The sequence below is a fragment of the Pongo pygmaeus genome, chromosome X (assembly GCF_028885625.2).
Source record: "Pongo pygmaeus isolate AG05252 chromosome X, NHGRI_mPonPyg2-v2.0_pri, whole genome shotgun sequence".
Lineage (NCBI taxonomy): Eukaryota > Metazoa > Chordata > Mammalia > Primates > Hominidae > Pongo > Pongo pygmaeus.
This window is the reverse complement of record NC_072396.2, coordinates 53,500,569-53,515,833: the sequence shown is the minus strand read 5'-3', so window position 1 is coordinate 53,515,833 and position 15,265 is coordinate 53,500,569. Positions and strand designations below refer to the sequence as shown.

Genomic DNA, 15,265 nt, shown 5'->3' with positions numbered 1-15,265 from the left:
CGCCGTGCCTCCTGAGTGCACTTGCCCAGGAGGCTGAAGCAGAGTTGCTCAGGACGGATGAAGAGGGTGTGGACAAGCAGTCCCAAGGTTGGGGGAAGCTTCCAGCACTTTTGTAAGCAGCACAGGTTCATGCTCTTATTCCACCGGGGCAGAGACACCCCTTCCCCACACCAGGACAGCAGCACCTCAGCGGGAGGGCAGCTGGGGCCTTAGGGGCACAGGGTTCCACCTCATGATGGCATGAACCCTCCAAACCTAGAATGGATCCCCATTTTGATGGGTAAAGGGCTCCCCTGTGTGCCCGGGCCAGCTCCTGCCCTCCTGGATGTGGCCTAGGCCCAGAAACAGCCTCTGAGGGCAGAAACCGGGGTCTCCCTTCGCCTGGAAAACAAGAGGTTACTCGGCTGCCTGGGCCCGGGTCCTGAGATCGAGGCTAACTCCGTGAGGACAGAAGGTGTCCAGAAATGCTCTCCCTAATCCTCAATCCCTCCCCCACCTCATTGCTCCCTTTGACTCTGTCTGTCTCTGTCTCCCTGTGTCTCCATGTCTGCCTCATGAGCCTGGGTGATCTCTTGCTGTGACTGCATCTGACACATGTCCTGTACCAAGTGACTTTTTAGGGGTCTCCAATGCAAGATGTCATTCTGCTGAGCTTTTTCAGGCTCTGTGCCCAGATTCTGAGGCCTCTGACCAATTGGGAGGGTAGCGTCCCAGGTCGGCAGGTCTCTGAGCTGTGGAGGGCTTGTGTCTGGGGTGACAGTCCTCTGGGCTGGTTAGGGTTCTCTCCCAGCATGTGAGGTGTCTGATCTGCTTTAGGTGTTGTGTCTAGAATGCAAGGCGTGGGAGCAGTTCTGATTTCAGGAAGTAGGGTTTGAGCTCTCCCGAGTGTCTGTGTCAATGATAGGACACAATAGCGCCCCTTGGGGCTCCATATCCTAGGTTGTGAGAACACTGAGGTTATTCCAAACTCACGAAAGTTGTCTGATCCTTTTGGGGTCCTGCGTCCTGAGTGTGTCCTCCCTACCCGGTTATGAGCCTGCACCGCAGGGGTTGAGGCTGCTGACATGTTGAGGAGTTGCTGTGTCTCAGGTTGTAAACTCTGTGCTGTGTGGGAATGGTGTGTCCCACACTCTGAGGTCTCCTAGGTGTTTGTTGCAGGGAAGATTGTGCCCAAGGCCTCTGTGTTCCCTGTCCCGGTCCCCTCAACTGTTTCTGTGTCTGCATCTCAGGGTGTGCGCACTATGGTTTTGTGGGCTTCTGGGTCCGGGGTGTGAGGTCCGTGAAGTAATCTGGTTTCTACATCACAGGTTCTAAAGTTGCTCACATGCACGTGGGTCTGAATTTTAGAATCTGATGTCTCTGAGCAGGTTTAGTGTCTGTGTCCTCCTTCACTGAGTTCTTGGAGGCGTGAGTTCTGCGAACTGTTCAGTGTTGTGTTTCCAGGGTTGAGGTCTCTGAGCTGCTTATTCCTGGGTTGTTGTCTGGGTTTTCTGTGTCATTGGGGTCTCTTGGGCTTTGTGACCCAGTCTGTGAGGTCCCTGAGGTATCTGAGAGTGTGTGTGTCCAGGACAGGACGTTTCAGAGCTGGTAGGAGATGTATGTTTTGGAGGGAGGCCTGTTCTGTCTTTGGTTCCGTGTTCCAGGGATTGAAACGTCTGAGCTGTTTGGGAGATCATTTCAAGCATGAGAGACACTGTCACACAGCAAAGTTCAGACATGAGTTGTTTGTGACCTTCTCCTGATATTTGGGTCTCACCCTGTACAGTCAGTGAGAGGTTGTCTCGAGTTGACTTTCCCAGACTCGTCCACTCCAGCCTGCCACAGCCGGGCTTACTTAACTAGACCCCTGAGTTTACACGGCCAGCTTCCTTCACAGCTGCCCCTGGGGTTGGAGTCATGCGACTGCTTTGAGAGTCACAGGTCCCCCTCAGCACCACTTGTGGAGATCTCACTGTGGGGAGGAGTTTCTTCTGTGTCTCTGATAAAAGACACAGAGCAGGGACCCTCTCTCTCAGCGATGAACAGGACCTGCCCATGTGTTCCTGGGTCGTGTGGTCTGTCTCCTGCGAGATGTCAGACACCCAGAAAATAACCTGGACACGACATCCCTCTTGCAGCTCTCCAGAACACATGCATCAAACCCGGGATCCCCTGTGCCCTGGTGGGATGGCAGGAGTCTCTAGCTGTTTGGATCATCTTCCCAAACCTTAACTTCACCTTTACATGATGAGGATCTACAGAGCAGCATCTCAGCCCTTTCCTGCAAACACACAGTGCTTCTGAATGCAGAATTCTAGGCTACGGAAGGGAGGGGACACAGGTAGATGCCATCTGTGGTCAGGGGGAGGTGTGGTCCCGAGACCATCTCAGCTGAAATGTAGGAGTAATGGGCACAGACCATTCAAGAGAAATGTGTGTTGGGCTGAAGAAAGTAGAAACTACCTTCAGAGTATCTCCTCCGTCTCTAAGACATGCACGGTTTAATTCTGTTATTTTGTGAGGCTCTTTGCACCATGACACAAGCATGCATGGAGGGCTCCATCATACAGGGGAGAACGAGACCCTGAATGGTCTCGCAGTCTGGTGGGGGAGGCATATGTGTTCCTTCAGGCAACAAATATGTATGAAAGTCTTCTATGTGCCAGGCATTGCTTGAGGTGTGGGGATACCTCAGGGAACCAAATCAACAGAAATCCCTGCCCTGGATCTGACATTCCCCGAAGAGGACGTGGTAGGTGGCAGACAGCAAACCCTCCACAAGGGAATCTAGGAAACGTTAGAAGTTATGAATCAAAACGTACCCGAGACAGGTCTCAATCAATTTAGAAGTTTATTTTGCCAAGGTTAAGGACATGCCCCTGATACAACCTCAGGAGGTCCTGACGAAACATCCCCAAGGTCGTCAGGGTACAGCTTCGCTTTATACACTTTAGGGAGACATAAGACATCAATCAATGCATGTACGACATACATTGGTTCGTTCTGAAAAGGCGGGACAACTACAAGTTGGCGGGCGGTGGGGGGGCGGTGGGGTCTTACAGGTCATAAGTGGATTCAAAGATCTTCTGATTGGCAATTGCTTGAGTTTATCTAAAGACCTCCAATCCATAGGAGGGAGTGTCTGGGTTAAGATAAGGGGTTGTGGAGATCAAGGTTCTTATTATGCCAATGAAGTCCCGAGGTAGCCAGCTTCAGAGAGAATAGACTGTAAATATTTCTTATCAGACCTTAAAAGTTGCTGGACTCTTAGCTAATTCTCTCCTAGATCAGGAAAAAGACCTGGAAAGGGAAAGGGATTCTCTACAGAATGTAGACTTCCTCACAAAAGATGGCTTTGTAGGCCTATTTCAAAATGTGTCAAAGAAATATATTGTTGGGTGAAACACTTTGACTTCTTTCAGGGCCTATTTGTTATGTGATGCTATACTAGTCAGGCTGGAACTTGGTGTCTTATTGCCACAGTCTTAAGATCTCTGCCTTAACATAAATGCTGGTCAGTTGTGCCTGAATTCCATAGGGAGAAGGGTGTAACGACACATGTCTGACCCACCCTTCCCATCATGGCCTGAAGTACTTTTTCAGGCTAACTTTGGAATAGCCTTGGCCGAGAGGAAGGGTCCATTCAGATGGTTGGGGAGTGGGGCTTAGAATTTTATTTTTAGTTTACAAAGATGATGGGGGCTGTGTTAAAAAGAAAAAATATACAGATCACGGTACAGGGACTGGGAATAGGAGGAGGAACTGGGTTAGCTGTAAGTTAATTATGACACAGAGTGACCAGGGTAGGCTGGGTTGAGAAGGTGACAATTTGACAAAGATGTGAAGGGGGAGGAGTCAGTCAAGTAGATATCTGTGGTGAAGGCCTTCCAGACAGAGGGAACAGTTGGAAAAAAGTCAGAGGCTGAGTCGATCCGACACGGCACAGACGCCACAAGGACACCAGCGCACCAGCAGGAAGCTGAACAGAAGGCTGGAGGTGCCACGGTGACAGGGACGGGATCCTGTTGGGCCAGGTAAGCTTCTGCTCTGCCAGTGACACAGAAAGGGACAACGAAGGGCCACAGATGCCAAAAACATGTCTGTGCAGCCTGCAGAGTTCAGGCAAAGGAGGGACCCGGGCAGGAGCAGTCAGAACCAGGATGGCTTGGGCAATGAGCTAGGACAGGCAAAGGGGCTGACACAGCCCACCTGGACTTGACGTGGTAATCTGGGTGGTCATGTCCTTGTTGCCGTGGACATCTGTGTTTTGGCGACAGAACCACATACTCGATTAGGAGGCTTGAACCCAGTCAACAGTCCTCCTTCCCTGCAGACCCTGGGGGAGGCCCACGTGCACTTGCCATGGGGTACTCGGACAGTTTGGTGAACCCATCACTGCAGTCCCACTGGGAGGCCACAACTGAGCCTGATGGAGTAACATACTGGCTGAGACATATTTAAAAATTCTGGCAGGATGCGGTGGCTCACGCCTGCAATCCCAGCAGTTTGGGAGGGTGAGGCAGGCAGATCACTTGAGGTCAGGAGTTCGAGAACAGCCTGACTAACATGGTGAAACGCTGTCTCTACAAAAAATACAAAAAAATTTCCCAGGTGCAGTGGCGCATGCCTGTAATCCCAGCTACTTGGGTGGCTGAGCAGGAGAATCGTTTGAACCCAGGAGGTGGAGGTTGCAGTGAGCTGAGATTGTGCCACTGCACTCCAGCCTGGGTGACAGAGTGAGTCTCTGTCTCAAATAAATAAATAAATAAATAAATAAATAAATAAATAAATAAATAAAATAAATAATTTTGTAGCCTCTTTTATTAGGAATTCTGGAATTAGGGAAGAGAGGAAAGTTACAACCCTCCTCCCTGACTCCAGGGGAAGAGAATCTCATTGCACAGATGTCCTCTGTTCACTCGATTCTCCTGGAGCATTTCTAATGCAGACAGAGGTGCTATAATCATAGCCATTTCTGACCAAGTACCCTGGGTGAAATTCCTTTATTAACTGAATAAGCTTGTTCTGAGTGCCGACTGGACACTCTGGGGACAGGGGGAGGTTTTAGCTGTATCCTTGCTGGCAGATGACCCCCACACTGCGGGGTAAGGAGAGCCATGGCAGAATTCAACCCACGGTCCCCTAGGAGCACACAGGAGACCACCCTCCCCTCCCCTGAGGGATGTGTGTGCGCAAGGGTTGGGTCAGGGCAGACTCTTCAGAAGAGGGGAGGTTTGTGTGGCAGGCATTTTGATTCTGCACAGCTTACAGTCCAGAGAGCCGAAGAACAGGAGGAACCAGATTCCCATTCTCAGTCTGTTGATTTCCACACCGCATTTGGAGTCTGATCAACTCCACAGCTGTGTTGCAGCCGCTAACGCTGCCTCTGCTCTGTTTGCCTCTAGATTCTTCTTATCTGTTAAATAAAGTGAGGCTGATGGAGATGTAATTTAGGGCGGGGGTGGATTGCAAGTGTCTCTGTGATAGGGCAAAGCGCCTCCTGGTGGAGGCGCAGAAGCTAAACTCGACTGGTAGCTGTGAGGCAAGGGACGCCAGGGCAGCTCCTGTGGACTGTGTTAGAACTTTTCAGGGTGGCTTTGCCCTGCCAGGGGCCTGGATCTCACAGGGGGACGTCGTGTTAGGACCAAGCTGACTGTCCTATCACGGAATAATATCTGCAGCTCAGCATGGGGAGCATAAGCAAAGTACGTTGTCGTGAGTTTAAAGAGGCCTGGCTTTGGAGTCTGACAGAACCCGCGTGTGAGTCCCAGATCCAGCCTTTTCTGCCTCAGTGCCCTGACCTCTTTCAGCTTGGTTCCTTATCTGTAGATGGGAGTTTGATACTTACCTCTCTGGGTCTTTGGGAAATCAACACTGTACATGAGTAGCACACAGTAGGTCATCAACAACCAGGCTCCAGGGAGAGCCATTCACACTGTGCCATGTTAGAGGCACATCAATGTGGAGGCCAGCGTGCCAGGACAGTGGGAGTCCAGTCTACCCTCCAGCCAGGGTTTGGGCTTGGGCTGATGGTGGCAGGACCAGGGCCATTTCCATCTTTTTTATTGTCCATATGTCCAAAGCAGACACTTCCATTCATATTCAGGTGTGCAATGCTAGGAGCTGAAATAACAGGCTGTAGTGAATGAAGCTAAGCCTCACAGTTCACTCTATGGCAGGAAGAACCAGCTGTGAGGCAGGTCCTCAGCCCACATCACTTCATGGTACTGAACCTGGGGCCACAATTCCAAACTCCATGTTCACACATGATGAGTCTATAGGAATGAAGGAGAGATCTATGTTGTGTATCTTCATTATTATTTATGTTTTTATTGTATATATTTAAGGCATAAAACATGTTGTTATACACACACACACAGTGAAATAATTGCTATAGTTAGGCAAATGAACCTGTCACCTTCCTCAGTTACTTTCCTCCATCCTATTCTTTGCAAGTAAACTTTTCCCAAAAACCCTACTCTCAGGTGACATTCCAACTGGTTGGCCCATTGGGGGAATTTTCATGAATCCCCATCATGTGCTATTGAGTAAAAATATCAAACCCACTAAGCGTGCCTTTTGATTATGTGCTCCTTAGGTAAAGTATAACTTGCTCTCCTTCACTTGAGAGCTGAAGGTAAGGAGGAATCAGGCAGCAGTTGATGGAGCAAGTGCAGGCCAGACAGAGGGAAGGGCGGGTGTGAGGCGGCAGACACAAGAGAGAGACAGTGAGAGAGTGAGCATGCACGCTAGAGAGAGAGAGAGGCCTGGTAGTAGCTGGGGCCTGATATCCTTAATCCAGGAGGCTGGACTTTATCCTAAGGGCAGCAGGCAGCCCTAGTAGAATTTGTAAAGGTTTGACATGACCAGATTAGCAGTTAAGAAAGGTGCTCCACTCACTGGGACAGCGAATGCGTGGGAAGGGGTCAAGACTGGCAGCAAGATGAGCTATGAATTGTTGGTGGTCATCAAGGAGGGAGATGAGGGTGACTGGACTAGGGAACTTCCTGTGGTGATGGAGAGGAGTCAGTGTCAAGGTCTCACTTAGAAAAACTTGGGAGGTCTAACTGGCCAGGCTCAGTCAACTGTGGGGGTGGTAAGAGGCAGCAATGAAGGATGGCTTTCAAGATCTTTGGCCCAAGCTGCTGGGTAGAGGGTGGTGCATCACTGAGTCAGGCAGCACAGGAGGAGGGGCAGGCATGCCGAGAGTGGGGATGGGTGGGTTCACTTTGGGACATGCTGAGTAGTTCTTGCTATGGGACTCAACGACTTATGACTTGAATGACTTCGCAGAGCTGACCTAACCCCCCTGTGCTTACCGTGCCTCATCTGTAATAGAATAAGAATAATTAGAAAAAATAACTAATTAGTTTCATTTGTGAGTCTAGGAGAAGGTTCTCCTTTTATACTGCAGAGTGGTATTTTCTTGTCAGGTCTTCCCAAGTAAAATGGGAATGTCTCGACTTGCCCATACAGTGGCTTGATTTTACCTGTCTGCTTTGGGTATCACCACCATTCGGCATGTATTGCCAATACTAAACAAATAAATACTTAAATTCAAAGTAACAGGTGTTTATTATCATGTGTGGGCTGTAATAGCCCATCAGCCTGTCCCTCAGACAAATAAACTCTCTCTTTAAATCTTCTAATCTTCCTCTTGAAGCCCACCTCTCCCTCCAGGGGCTGGGTAGGGCATTTGGGACCCAGGATCTCTAACACTCTCTTCTCTGGGAAGCCATCTCCCACTGCCCAGGATGCTGGATGGGAGGAGGTGAGTGCAACGGGCCTGTGGAGTTGTCAGTTGGCGGAAGAAATCTGTAGATTCAGAGAATCGAGCCACATGTGTGGATTTGGAAATGACAGTGTATGGCTGTGCAGCACGAAGGGGATGAAGTCACAGATACCTGGATTTAAATCGAGACTCCACCATTTATTTCTTGTATGACTTTGGGGAGGTTACTTAACCTCTTTGTGGCTCAGTTACTTCATTTGTAAAATGAAATGATAATATTCTGGGATAACGGTTCATGTTTCCTTCCTTCATAAACTGCTGTTCACGAGGCGGCTTCTTCCAGGGTTAAAAAGGAATCTACTATCCATGTATCTGCTAGGACAGACATTGTTGCATGTCACTTGACTCCTGAAATACGCCACAGTAAAGAAATCTCTGTACACTTTCGTGTTCTGGGAAGTCACTGACCACACAGGACCAATTATTCTCCATGAGACTTAGATAAGGGATGCTGTCTGTCCACTCTGTGCCATGACTCCCAGATGGCAGACCCCACCAGTCCTTGTTCTTTTGTCTCATGAATGTGTTATAACCAAGCGAGTTATAGAGAAACGCCACACTTTGAGACAAATTAAGGAGACCTTTATTAGCCGGCGACCTAGAGGCAGCTAACGCTCAAAATTCTCTTGGCCGTGAGGAAGGGGCTCATTTTGTTTTTATACCGTGGTCTAAATAGGGGAGGGGGGAGTTTAGCTGAAGCAATTTTACAGAAGCAGAATAGGCAAAAAGTTAAAAAAATTAATTGGTTATAGAAGCAGTTACAAAAAATAAACAGTTCCAGGTGTAGGGGCTTAAACTATCATTAAGAGATAAATGCAGGGGCTTTTAGGCACCTTCCACCGAGCACATTCCCAGGAGCTGCTGGTACAGCCTGCCTCAATATCTTACCAGCAGGTGTATTCTTGGATGTGCTTGGAGTCAGCTTGTACTAGTTATTCCCTTAAGGGGGATAAAGGGGGCTGCAAGTGAAGAAACTAAAATGGAGTCTGTCCGTTTTAGTTTCTTTCTCCTAGCAGAGAGAGCCACTCAGGTTAAAACAAGGTAGGGTATCACATTCCTCACTCATGTTTTGGGGAATCAAATCATTGATTCTTCAGTTATAGCAAGGGGGTTTTACTGGGTTCTGAGATACATAAGTTTGACAGAAGCTATGCGCTGCTTTACAAAGTTAAGGAACCAATTTAATATACAAGGCCTGAAGATTAAACTTAACAAGAGGAGGAGAAGGGGTCCTGCCAATCCAGTAATTAGTTAGCCATGGATTCTAGTTGAACATGGTTTGCTACCAGGGGGTGTTACCTTCTTGTTCTTGTTGGCGTCTATCTAGATTTTCTCGAACTCTTTGGAGAGTATCTTTTATGACTCCAGACTGATTGGCATAGAAACAGCAACTCTCTCCTAGGTCTGCACATAACCCTCCTTGGGGGAGAAATAATAGATCTAAGCCTCGGCGATTTTGAAGAACTACTTCAGCTAGAGACTCTACTGGGTATGTAGCATATTTATGGCTGACTGGAGATTGCTTAAATCGGCATCTACTTGCTGAGACAGGGACATTAGTCCAGTTTCTCCCTGAACTAGGGCAGCCATGCCAATGGCTGCTGACCCAGCTATGCTAAGGCTGGCAAGGAGGGGTACTAGGAGCGGGGCAGCTCAGGGAAACCTGGAATGCAATTCAGGGGGAGCAATAAGAAGTTGCCCTTCTGGCCCGTTGTACACATAGACCTGGGGGAGTACATGAACACACACACACAGGAGAGGTCCAGGTTCAGTCCCATTGATGCAGCGAGTGAGGCCTGAAGTACAAGCCAACCAGGTATTGTTAGGTGCCTCGTAGGAAACTGAGGCGTTTAAGGAAGTAAGTAGAGATTGATTACAGGTGGCCTGAAAGGGAGACGCAGATAAGTTATACCCGTTGCTAATTAGACAGGAGGCGTTCTCTGACACATCTCCTAGTGTAAGGGCATGGGGTTGTGTATGACAAGAAAGAGAGTTAACCTTGAAAATGGCCTCTACTCCTAAACCAACATAATATGGGGGTTTGGCTTTTAGGCACAACCAACCATCTCGGGCTAGTTTAGACTGGGTAAGATTAAGGAGGTGATGCACTCCATCTAGAATGGACATCAGGCTGGGTTGGAGATGTTGTCGTTGTAGTTGAGATTTAGAAACCAGGAGTGGTGGGACAGTTAAATTGACCTTGTCTGGATGTTTTTGGAACATAGGGTCACCTAAATCAGTTAGAGGTCCGATTGGCTTAGGAGGGCTCCACGGGACCAGGACCTTTTTCTGAATGGTGAACATAGTTCCAACATCAAATCCTGAGATATAAAGCCTTAATCCCCATGACATGCCATAATACCATTGAGCCGAATTAGGGTTACGGACAGTTATAGTAAGAGGGTTGCAATTTTCTATAGTACACGGTCTAGGATGGGGAGTGTGAGTTATGGAGAGGGTTGAGGACTGGGTTGATCCTCCAGAGTAAGTGGCCAGTGTTACACATGACCAGTGAGGGCAGAAAAACTGATAGGAATCTCGACAACTAGAATTAGGGTGATTTCCAGGACACAGGTAAAAACACTCTGGAGTCCTTTTTCTGCACCTTTAGAGCTCCCACATCCAGTCCAGCTTCCTGTGTGTCCGAATCCTGCAGCCAGGTCACTGTTTCCTGCTTGGCAGATTGTGTTGCTCTTCATGGGTAAGGGCAGGCTCTGGGAATAAAGCACATAAATCGACTGCAAAAGAGACTTATTTGGAGGTTCCTGCCTTCCAAGTAGTGTTTACCAACACATGTCCTGTCGTGAAAGGAGAAAAGAGTAGGATGGAGCAGAGGGCATAATAGGCAGAAACAAACAAAAGAGGTAAATAAAAAGAATTAATTTGATGGCTTCACGCGACTTAGACACAGTTTTAAGGGGCCTGTCCCATGCTTGGGGACCCATGTTTCTTGCTGGGCCTTGCTGGCCTTTTTGATGCGAGAGTGATGAATCCAAGCAGGAATGCCATCCACCTTTAGAGCTGTCGGCATGGTGAGGATGACAGTATGAGGTCTTTTCCAGGCAGGAATAAGTCCTTCTTTCTGGAACTTTTTAACGTACACCAGGTCACCTGGCTGGAAAGAGTGGCAGGGTCCCATCTGGTCAGGAACTGGATTGGGGTGTGCTCCCTGGACAAGCAGCTGGATGATGTCTCGTACCTATTGGAGAGACTGCAAGTACTGTAATAAATTAGCTTGAGAGATTTCTGCAAAATGGGTGTCTCTCAACCTAGGCAAGATAGGCGGAGCCCTTCCATACATAATTTCAAAAGGTGAAAACCTAGCTCGGTAAGGGGTGCATCTTACTCTAAGAAGGGCTAAAGGAAGGAGCCTCACCGAATTCTCACTGGTCTCTAGAATTAGTTTTGTAAGAGTATTTTTTAGGGTGTAGTTCATGCGTTCTACCCGTCCAGAGCTCTGGGGTTGATAGGCATAATGGTTTCCAGTTGATGTTTAATGCCTTGCTGACTGACTGAGCTATGGATGAGGTGAAGGCTGGCCCATTATCAGACCTTATGGCAACAGGCAGCCCATGTCTTGGGATGATTTCATTTAGTAAAAACTTAACTACTGTGGTGGCAGTTTCGTTTCTGGTGGCAAATGCCTCAGTCCACCCGGAAAAGGTGTCTACTAGCACCAGGAGGTATTTATACCCTGCCCGGTACGGTTTTATCTCTGTAAAGTCAATTTCCCACCTCTCTCCCAGTGAGTCTCCATGGAGATGGTGGCCTGGGCTGGGTTTGCGACCTTGCTTGGCGTTTACCTGAGCACAAGCCGTACACTGGAGAGCTGCTTGGTTAGCTAAGTCCTGAAGGTGAGGGATCTTGAAATGGCTCCTTAGAAGCTGGGCCAGTTTTACTCCTCCCAAATGGGTGGTAGAATGCAGATGCCTGATTGAAGTTTTCCCGAGGGCTTGGGGTATGAAGATTCTGGAATCAGGAAGAATCCACCAACCTTCCTGATTTTTATTAGCCTGAAGATCTGAAGCCTGTTTGTCTTCCTCTGTGGAGTATTTTGGGTGATCTGGCAAGTTGGGCTGTGGAAAGGACACAGCGGGCAGTAGGACCAAGGGCATGACTGGGAGCTGAGTGGCTTCTCGGGCTACAGAGAAGCTTTGGTTACCACGGCAATGGCTGTGTTCTCTTTGATGTCGTTTGCAGTGAATTACAGCCACCTGCTGAGGAAGCCAAACAGCTTCAAGCAGGGCTAAAATTTCTTATTCGTTTTTGATAATCTTTCCTGCTGAAGTTAAGTAGTCCATGCTCTTGATAGATGGCTTCATGTACATGTACAGTAGCAAAAGCATACCTGCTGTCAGTGTAAATATTAATACATTTGTCCTTACCTCATCAGAGAGCCTGAGTGAGGGCGATCAATTCAGCCTTCTGTGCCGAGGTACCTGCCGCTACTGCTTCACAGACAACTTGGCCATCCAGAGGCCACAGGGTCCAATCTCTTAGACAAATAGGCTACTGGGCATCTCCAGGGTCCTAAAGTCTGGATGAGCACCCCCTTAGCAACTCCCTGGCTTTCATGAACAAAAAAGTGAAATGGTTTTGAGATATTAGGGAGGGCTAGAGTGGGGGCCTCAGTTAATGCTTTTTTCAGGTTTTTGAAAGCCTGTTCTTCGGTGTCAGTCCAAACTAGTGGGCCATTCCCTCCAGTAGCAGTGTACAGGGGCTTGGTAATCTCTGTGAACCCTAATATCCACAGACGACAGTATCCCACTGCCCCCCAGGAATTCACGTACCTGTTTCTTGGTGGTGGGAGTGGGGATTCGCAGGATGGCTTCCTTACTAGCACTGGTGAGTGCCCTTTTTCCTCTGTTTATCTCATACCCTAGGTAGGAGACTCTGGGAAAACAAAGCTGGGCCTTTTTGGCCGAAACTCGATACCCGAGTTCCTGAAGGAGGTAAAGTAGGTCCCTAGTATGTTTCAGGCAACTGTCAGTAGTTTCAATAGCTAATAAAAAGTTGTCTACGTACTGAAGAAGAGTACAATTAGGGTGTCTGGCTCGAAATGGTATAAGATCCTCTTGGAGGGCTTCCTTAAAAAGGGTGGGGGAATTTTTAAAACCTTGAGATAACCGAGTCCAGGTCAGTTGGGTGGTGTCTCCTGAGCCAGGATCTGTCCATTCAAAAGCAAAGATAGGTTGGCTTTTGGGGGCCAGAGGAATAGCAAAGAAAGCATCTTTTAAATCAAGGACACTGTACACTATTCTGGCGGGAACAGGCTGAGTAAAGTATAAGGCTTAGGGACAGTTGGGTGGACAGTGACTGTCCGTCTCTTAACTTCCCTTAAGTCCTGTATAGGCCGGTAATCATTTGTTCCGGGTTTTTGGACCAGCAAAAATGGAGTATTCCAGGTGGACTGACATGGCACGAGTATGCCAGCTTGTAACAGTCGCTGAATATGAGGGTTGATTCCCTCCCTAGCCCGCTGACTCATAGGATATTGCTTTACCTGGACTGGCAAGGTGGTGGCCAGGAGTTCTACCACTGGCGGATGGTGTTTAGCCAGTCCCGGGGGTTTGACTTGGCCCAGATTCACGGAAAGAGAGTCTGTAAGTCCAGTAGGAGAGGATTAGTTTTATTTTCCGGCGGTTGTGGAGGTGAAACTAAGAGATATTCTTCTGACAGACGGGTGGTTAGCAGAGCTGAGCAGTGGGGGGCATTGTGTCCCCTAACATGAAGTGAACTTGTTGGGCTGAGAAGGAAATAGATGCCTGTAGCTCATGGAGCAGGTCTCGTCCTAGGAGGGGAAAAGGACACCCTGGGACCACGAGGAACGAGTGGGTTACTCTCTTCTGTCCTAAACTTACCTCTCGTGAGTGGGTGACAGGATATTCCTGAATAACTCCAGTAGACCCCTGTACAGCCACTTTCCTATTAGAGACACTGCCTAGGAGCATCTGCAGTACCAAGTGTTCTGCCCCAGTGTCAATTAGGAAGCGTACAGGCTGGCCCCCAACTGTAGCGGTCACCATGGGCTCCTGGGCGCCAAGTATAAAGGAGCCCTGGCCCTGTCAATCATCAGATTCCTCCACAGCAGGGAGGGTGAGGACTTTTTCCTCTTCTAGTTTTTTCTCTGGTCTTAATGGGCATTCCTTTTTCCAGTGTCCCATCTGCTTGCAATAAGCGCATTGGTTTTTTTTCCAGGGGAGCCTGCTCCCCTTTCTGGCCCTTTTGGCGGGGACCCGGGGTTCCCTGACCATTTTTCTGTGATGGGGGCCTTTCCTTCTTGACTTCCTGAATGGCAGCCACTATGATTTTTGCCTGTCTTTTGGATGCTTTGTCAGCAGCCTTTTCAGCTGCCTGAGCTGCCTGTTGCTGCTTTTCAAACTCTCGGTTGTCAAAAACATTTTGAGCTATCTCTAAAAGTTGACTGATGTTCATTCCAGCAAATCCCTCTAGCTTTTATAATTTTCTTTTAATGTCAGGGGCTGCCTGAGCCACAAATGCCAAATTAAAAGCACGGCTATTTTTGGGAGCTGCTGGGTCAAAAGAGGTGTAAGTCCGATAGGCCTCCTGGAGGCGTTCCAAAAACGCTCCTGGACAACTCATCAGGCCCCTGGACAACTTCAGTTGTCTTAGACAAATTTATGGGTTTTCGAGCGGCTCCCTTGATACTCACAAGGAGATACCGGTGAAAATCGTCTAAAGCTCTCTTCCTACAGGAGGAGTTTGGGTCCTAATTAGGCCAGGTAGAGGAAAAAACCTCCTCAATTTGGTCTTGGGCTTCCTCTTCTGGCCCACCAGCTGATGTAAGGTAATACTTTCTGGCCTCCCTTCGGATACGTTCCTTCTCTTCAGAGGTGAAAAGGGTTAAAAGGAGTTGCTTACAGTCATCCCATGTTGGTCGGTGAGTCCGGAGCACAGACTCCATTAGTGAGGTCAAAATCTGGGGCTTTTCAGAAAAGGGGGGATTGTGAGCCTTCCAGTTGTACAGGTCAGAGGTAGAAAAAGGGACATAAACTAAGAAGGGAGCTGAGCGCTCATCACCCGGAGGGATTTGGGCCTCTCTCAGCCAGAGGAGGGGGGCTACCTCCTCCTGCCTCGGCCGTAATCGGGAGGCTATGGGCGGAGAGCCCAAAGGAAATGTAATTGAGGAGACAAGGGAAGAATCTGAGGGAGCAGGAGGGTTATAGGGCGGCGGAACTGGGTGAGGAAAACTTTCCTCTTCTTCATAAGGAGGCAGTACAGGAGGAGCTGAGGGAGCTGAGGGTCGGGGCAAAAATGCAGACCAGCTCAAAAGGACCTTGGAAGTGGGATCATGAATGGCGCATGAGTGGAGCCAGGGAGGAGGGCTCTGGATCAAATCCAGCCATTGATCAATGTAGGGAAACTAATCGGGGTGACCGGGACTTCCAGTAATGACCCGCCACACAGCCTGAACAGCTGTGGGGTTAAATGACCCTTCTGGGGGCCACCCGGTTCCAAACTGTGGCCATTCTA

At 48.8% G+C, this 15,265-nt stretch overlaps 1 protein-coding gene across 2 annotated transcripts in view; it reads left to right on the top strand.

Moving 5' to 3' along the window:
* Positions 1-3,994: 3,994 nt before the first annotated feature.
* Positions 3,995-15,265, top strand: part of FAM156B (family with sequence similarity 156 member B) — a 48,025-nt gene continuing 36,754 nt past the window's right edge. The window contains exon 1 of one of the 2 annotated variants that reach the window (XM_054471224.2): positions 3,995-4,013. The gene's annotated coding sequence lies outside the window, so the exon portion shown is untranslated. The remainder of the gene's footprint in view (positions 4,014-15,265) is intronic. The other variant, XM_054471231.2, reaches the window with a different exon arrangement.